Genomic DNA, 8,105 nt, shown 5'->3' with positions numbered 1-8,105 from the left:
TCCGAGAAAAAAGAGTTACTTTGGTAGAGTAAATTATAGAGTTTTAAGTCCTCTTATTTTTTAGGCTATAGAAATTGAACCCACACCTGAGAATTCAAAACTTTCCATGCTACGTATTACACCACGCACTAAAGTAAGGTCAGCTAAATAAGCTATTGGGCCTATATCCCAACAATGTTGGTTTAATCCTTCTTGTCCTGTACTAATTAACCCACTAGCCCAACTCACCATCTCCCTTACTATCTTTACAGGAACTTTCATTACAATATTATGCTCACACCGATTCCTTATCTGAGCAGGTTTAGAAATAAATTTATTAGCCATCATGCCAATCCTAATAAAAAACATAAGCCGCCGCGACACAGAAGCGAAGATTTCCACCAAATACTTCCTAACACAAGCAAGCACATCCATAATTCTTATAATAGCTATTCTTTCTAACAACCTGCTCTCTGAACAGTGAACAATTACTCCCCACATTAACCACCTTTCATCCATAATAATAATAGCTCTGGCAATAAAACAAGGAATAGCCCCTTTCACTTTTGACTCCCAGTAAGCCAAGAAACCCCCCAATACCTGCCATACTTCTCACATGACAAAAACTACCTCCCATCTCATATAACTTCAAATCTTTCCATCAATCAACACAAATAACCGCCTATTAATTTGAATTTTAACCATTATAATTGGCAGCTGAGGAGGACTTAATCAAACACAACTACGTAAAATCCTAGCCTATGTTTCAATTGCCCATACAGGATGAATAACAGCAGTATTAGCCTATGACCCAAACATCACCATCCTAAATTTACTTATCTACTATATTCTAACAACTTCTATATCCATAATACTTAACTTAAACTTGAATACTAAAACCCTATCACTATCCCACACCTGAAATAAACTAACATAATTAATACCTATTATTCCACTAATTCTATTATCCCTAGGAGGCCTACCACCATTAACAGAATTCTCTCCTAAATGAGCACTCTAACAAGAGTTTACAAAAAACGATAACCCCATTATTCCAATTACTATAGCGATAACGCTATTAAATCTATATGCCTAATTACATATGCCTAATTTACTCTATTTCAATAACAATATTTCCTACATCCAACAACATAAAAATAGAATGACAGTTTGAAAACATAAAACCCATACTGTTCCTTCCTCCATTGATTATTTTTTCCACTCTCCTTCTACATATAACCCTGTCAATGTTAATCACAACCAAGAGCCTTCAAAGCCCTCACGAAGTAAATTATACTTAATTTCTGTATCAATTCTACGGAATGCAAAACTTTACTCTGCATCAGTTGAACACAAATCAACTACTTTCATTAAACCAAGCCCTTCCTAGATGGATGGGACTTTAACCCACAAAAATTTAGTTAGCAGCTAAATAACTTATCAGCTGGCTTCAATCTACTTCTCCTGCCATAAGAAAAAAAAAGGCAGGAGAAGCCCCAGCAGGATTGAAGGTGCTCCTTTAAATTTGCAATTCAATATGATAGTATCTCCTCAGGACTGGTAAAAAGAGGCCTGTTCCCCTGTCTTTAGATTTACAGTCTAACGCTTCCTCAGCCATTTTACCTTTTTCTACCTGTGTCCGTCAACTGCTGATTATTTTCAACTAATCATAAAGATATCAGAACATTACATCTATTATTCAGTGCATGAGCAGGAATAGTAGGCACAGTCTTTAGCCTCCTAATTCCGGCAGAATTAGGCCAGCCAGCAACCATACTAGCAGACGACCATATCTATAATGCTACTGTCACCACTTACACATTTATTATAATTTTCTTCATAGTAATGCCAATCATGGTTGGAGGCTTCGGCAACGGACTTGTCCCCCTAATAATTGGTGCTCCTGATATAGCATTCCCTCAAATAAATAACAGAAGCTTCTGACTTCTCCTCACATCCCTTCTACTCCTACCTGCGTCCTCAATACTAGAAGCCGGTGCTGGAACCGGCTGAACAATCTATCCTCCCCTAGCAGGAAGCCTGGCACACGCAGGAGCCTCTGTGGATTTAACTGTCTTCTCACTCCACCTAGCAGGTATTTCTTCTATCTTAGGAACCATAAATTTTATTACCACAATTATTACTATAAAACCTCCAGCCATAACCCAATACCAAACACCCCTTTTTGTCTGATCCATCCTTATTACAGCAGTTCTCCTACTTCTTTCTCTCCCTGTTCCAACCACTGATATTACTATATTACTAGCGGACCGTAACCTTAATACTGCCTTTTTTTGATCCTGCTGGTGGAGGTGACCCTATTCTATACCAACATTTATTTTGATTCTTTGGGCACCCCAAAGACTAAATCCTTATCCTACCAGGTTTTGGAATGATTTCTCATATCGTAGCATACTACTCCAGCAAAAAAGGACCATTTGCGTATAGGTAAAGTATGAGCCATAATATCAGTTGGTTTCCTAGGCTTTATCGTATGGGGTCACCACATATTTACAGTAGGAACAGATATAGGTCCAAGAGCATACTTTTCCTCCACCACTATAAGTATCATCCCTACCAGAGTAAAAGTCTTTAGCTGATTGGCCACATCACACAGCAGCAACATTAAATGATCTCCCGCAATACTCTGAGCTCTAGGCTTTATCTTTCTCTTCACAGTAGGTGGCTTAACAGGAATTGTGTTAGCCAATTCATCATTAGACATTATTTTACATGACACACATTACATATTAGCCCATTTCCACTAAGTCCTATCAATAGGGGCAGTGTTTGCCATTACAGCAGGCTTTATCCACTGGTTCCCTCTATTTTCAGGCTACACACTTAACCAAACCTATGCTAAAAATCACTTCACCATTATATTTGTAGGTGTAAACTTAACTTTCTTCCCACAACATTTTCTTGGCCTATCTGGAATACCTGGATGATACTCCAACTACCCCGATGCATCACTGCATGAGATATTATTTCATCTGCAGGCTCATTCATCTCATTAACTGCGGAGGTACTGACAGCCTTCACAGTCTGAGAAGCCTGTTTCCCACAATGAAAGTTTTTCCCATTGAACAATTAAATAATAACTTAGAATTACTTCATAGCTGTCCCCATTTTTATTACACATTCAAAGAATCAGCCTATGTAAAATCTTAAATGAAAAAAGAGGGACTCAAATCTCCAGAAACTGGTTTCAAGCCAATCCCATAAACCCTACAACTCTTTCAATAAGATATTAGTAAAATAATTACATAACTTTGTCAAAGTTAAATTATACAGCAAACTCTATATATCTTAATGGCCCACCCAGCCCAGCTAGGACTCCAAAATGCCACATCCCCTATTGTAGAAGAACAAATCATTTTCCATTTGTGCGCACCCTGCCCTGGTACACGGTTCCGGCCCTAACCCCATACATGGCCCTGTCTACGAGCCTGGCCCTTGCCCTGCTCTGGCTTTCCCTTGATCCTGACATTGCCCTTCCCTGGTCCTGGTCCCAGCCTTGTCCCTGCCCCTGCATTTCTCTGGCACTAGTCTGGACCCTGGCCCTGCATTGGACCTGCCCTGCTTTTGTCCTGCCTTTGCTCTGTGCTATCCTGGACTGGCTCTGCCCTGTGCCAGTGCTGATCTGGCCCTGCCTTGTCCTGGTCCTCCCATTGCCCTCCCCAACCCTATCCTGGCCCTGAACCCTCCCTGGCCAGGCCCAAGCACTGTATTGGATCAAACCTGACTCATCCCAGGACATTCTCTGACCCTGCCTCAGCCTTTGCACTTGGCTCAGTTCACTCAGTCCTGGTACTACCTGGCCCTGCCTTGGCACTTGCCCTGCCATCTCTATGGCCTGGCTCTGGTCCTGCCCTGCCCTGCCCTGGCACAGCCCTGGTCCTGATCCCACCATATTCCTGGCCCTGGCCCTACTCCTGGTCTGGACCTGCCATGGCTCTTCCCTCCATGTCCTGGCCTTGACCTCACCCAGCATTGGCCTTGAACTGGTCCTGAACTACCCTGGCTCTGCCTTGTCCTGGCGCTGCCCTGGACTGACACCTGACCTACACTGTCCATGACATGACTATGGCCCTGCCCTTCTCTGCCCTGGCCCTGCCATGTGCTGGGCCCAGTGCTTCCCTGGCCCTGCTCCTAGTCCTGCCCCTGCTATGCCTCTGCCCTGCTGTTGACTATGCCCTGTGCTACCTTAGTCATGCTCTGCCCTAGCCCTACCCAACCCTGGCCCGGCCTTTGACTTTTCCTAGTCCTGGTTCTATGCTGGCTGTGCCATTGCTGTGAACTTTCACTAGCCCCACCTTGGCCTGGCACTACACTGGCCCTGGCAATGTCCTGGCCCTACACTGGGCATCCACTGACACAGGACCCACCCCAGGCCTGCCTTTGCCCTGGCCCCTCCTTGGCCCTGTGTTGTCCCTGGACCTGCCTTGGCTATGGCACAGCACTTGCCCTGCCCTGCCCATGTCATAGACCTGATCATGCTCTGCCCTGGCACTACCATGCCCTTGTTCTGTCCTCAACCTGTGTTATCCTAGTCCTGCTTCACCCCTGACTTTGCCCAGACCCTACCCTAGCCTGCAATGTCCCTCCCTAACCTGGTCTTGCCCTGCCCTGGCACTCCCTTTCATCTGCCCTAGCTCTAGTTCTGACCTAATCCTGCCCTTGACTTGGCCACTCCCTGGCCCTGCCTTTTCCCTGGCCCTTCTCTGGACTTGCCCTTGCCCTTGCCCCCTTCTGGCCCTGCCTTATTGTGGGACCTTCAATGTCCCTGCACTGCCATCCCCTGGCCCTGTCCTTACTTTACACTGGCCCTGTCCTGCCTTGGCTCTCAGCTACCCTACCCCTACCCTTCCCTGTCCCTGTACTGGCCATGCCATGTCCCTCTCCTGACCCTGAGTCTGCCCTGATCCTGGGCCTGCTCCTGCAATTGGTCTTGTCATGTCCCTGGACTGTGACCTTACCCCTGGTTTTTCCCTGGCCATGACCCAGCCCCAGTCTTGTCCTGTCTCTGGCCCTGACCAGTTCTGGTCCTGCTCTTCCCCAGCCCAGACTGGGCACTGCACTACCCATTACTCTGGCCCTTCCCTGCCCTACACTCCCCATGTCAGGGTCCTTCCCTGGGCCTGGTCCTGACTTGGCCATGGCCCTTACCCTGCCACTCATCTTGCCATAGCCCTGACTCTTACTTGGTCCTGGTTCTGCCCTGGCTCTGGTCCTGGCACTGCCTTGGTCCTGGCACTGCCTTGGCCCTGGCCCTGCCCAGGCCCCTAGCTACCCTTGCCTTTCCGTGGCCCCCTGCTATGCTGGCCCTGCCATTCCCTGGCCCTGCCTCTGACCTGGCCCTTCTCTGAACATGCCCTTGGCATTTGGCCTGGCCCCTCAGTGTCCTGCCCTGGCCCAGCCTACTGTTACCTGCTCTATCCCAGCCCTGTCCTGGCCCCACCCTAGCTCCACCCTTATCAAAACCTTGACCCTGAACCTGCTCTTGCCATCCCTTGTTCTTCCATGTCCTGACCTTGCCCTCACCCAGCATTCCTGCACTGGCCCTCTCTGCCTTCACACAGCCTTGGCCCTGCCTTCTCAATGGCCTTGCCCTGGCCCTATTCTATCATCCTATATCTTGGCACTGTACTGGCCCCACCATAATCTGGCCCACTGCTTACCCTGGCCCCGTTCCTAGTCCTGCCCCTGTTATGGTCCTGCCCTGCACTATTCTAGCCCTGTACTGCACTGTCCCTGGCCCTAACCTGGCCTTCTCCTGCCTTGTCCCTACCTTTCCTTTGTCCTGGTTTTGGTTCTGCTCAGGCCCTGCCCTTCCTCTGGACCTTTCCTGGTACTGCCTTCTCCATGGCCCTTCCCTTGCACTGGCCCTGTCCCTGGACCAGTCTTGGCCCCGCCTTTTCCCTGGTCCTTCCCTGGTCTTGTCATTGCCTTGGCCCATTTCTGGCCCTGCCTTATTGTGGGACCTGCTCTGTCCATGGCAAGCGCATGGCCCCTGGCCGTGCATTGATCCTGGCCTGGCTCTGTGCTATCCTAGTCCTTCCTTTGCCTTGATCTTGCCCTGTTCCTGGTCTTGCCCTTTTTCCCTGACCTTGCCTGCCTTGGCCCTCACTCTGTCCCTAGACAAGAGCTGACCCCAGCCCTGACCTTTGACTGCCACTGCCCTTGCTCCAGACCATGGTCCTGCCATGGTCCTGGCCCTGTCATTGCCCTGCCCCAGCCATGTCCTAGACCTGGCCATAGATCTGCCCCTGCTCTGGCCCCTGGCACTGACCCTTCCTTGCTTAAGTCCTTACTCTGACCCTAGCCTGGCCCCAACACTGTCCTGGTTCTAATTTGCCTGGGCCCTACCCTGGTACACTGCTCTGGCCTTAGCCCTGACACTGGCACTGTCATTGTCCTGGCCCTAGCCCTACTGTGGCTTAATTTGGTCCTGACATTGCCCTTTGGTCCTGGTCCTGGTCCTGGCCCTGGCCCTGCCTCAGTGCTTCTCTCACCCTGGTCTGGACCCTAGCCCTGCACTGGAACTGCCCTGTCTCTGCTCTGTGCTGGCGCCGACCTGGCCCTGCCATGACCTGGTACTTCCATCGCGTTGCCCAACCCTGCCCTGGGTTTGTCATGGTCTTTCCAAGTCCCTGACCCCTCCCTGATCCTGCCCTAGCCCTGTCCTGGATCTAACCCTCACTTAGCCCTGGACCTTCCCTGGCCCTTCCTCAGCCTTTGCACTCATGGCTTCATGTCACTCAGCCCTAGCACAACGTGGAACGACTGTGGCACTTGCCCCACTCGTCCTGCCATAGCCCTGACCCTGAATTGGCCCTGTACTAGCCCCACCATACCCTATGACCTGGTTCTGGTCCTTGCCCTGTCCTTGCCCTGCCCTAGCATAGCCCTGGACCTTGCCCTTGTCCTGCCATATTTGAGACCCTGTCCCTACCCTTGTCCTGGTACTGACCTGCCATGGCCCTGCCCTTCTGTACCCTAGCCTTGCCCTCACCCTGCATTGTTCTTGCACTGTGCCTGCTCTACCCTGGCGCTGCCTTGGTTCAGGCCCTGCCTTCTCTGGGCCTGGACATCTCTGGCCTTGCCCTGGCCCTTCCCTGGGAATACTCTGTTCATCTCATGACCCTGTCACTGCTATGCCCTCATCTGCCCTGGAGCTGCCATACCCTGGGCCCAGTGCTTGCCCAAGCCCTGCTCCTAGTCCTGGCCCTGCTATGGTCCTGCCCTGCCTTTGGCCAGACCCTGTGCTACCTTAGTCCTGCTCTGCTCTGACCCTACTCTGGCCATATCCTGCCCTGGACCAGCCTTTACACTACACCGGTCCTGGTTCTGCCCTAGACCTGCTCTTTCCCTGGACCCTCCCTAATACTGCCCTTGATCTCACCCTATCACTGAACCAACATGGCCTGGCCCTACACTGGCCATGGAAACGTCCTGGCCATGCATCAGGCATGCAATGGCACTTGACCAACCCTATACCTGACTTATTCCTGGCCCTGCCTTTTACCTGGTCCTTCTCTGGCCTTGCCCTTGTCCTTGCCCTGGCCCCTTCCTGGACCTGCCTTGTGGGCTACACCTGGTCCATATCCAAAGCCTGGTCTATCCTGCACCTACGCTGCCATCCCCTGGTCCTTACTCTCTCTACACTGGCCCTGCTGTGTCTTGGCTCCGCACTACCCTATCCTTACCCCTCCCTGACCCTGCGCTGACCCTGACCTTGCCATGTCCCAATCCCTGGCCCTGCCCTATTTCTGGCTCTGGTCTTTGTCTTGTCATGTCCATGGCTGTGACTCTACCCCTGGTTTTTCCCTAGCCATGAACCAGCCCTGGTCCCACTCTGCATCTTGCCTTGCCCCACCACTGGTCCTGCTATAGTCCAGCCCTGACTAGGCTCAGCCCTACACTGCCTATGCCATGGCCGTGTCCTGGCCCCAACTTCGCCATGGCCCTCACACTGCCACTCATCTTGCCATAGTCCTAATGCTAACTTGGACCTGGTCCTGCCCTGGCTCTGGCCTCTCCCTTCTATTGGCTGGCCCTGTTCTGGCCTGGCACTGTCTTGACCCTGTCCCTGCCCCAGCCCCTACCTGATGTGGCCTTACCTT

Source organism: Sapajus apella, unplaced genomic scaffold, assembly GCF_009761245.1.
Source record: "Sapajus apella isolate SASKATOON/1434 unplaced genomic scaffold, GSC_monkey_1.0 scaffold136, whole genome shotgun sequence".
Classification (NCBI taxonomy): Eukaryota; Metazoa; Chordata; class Mammalia; order Primates; family Cebidae; genus Sapajus; species Sapajus apella.
The sequence above is the reverse complement of the archived record's forward strand: the minus strand, read 5'-3'. Positions refer to the sequence as shown.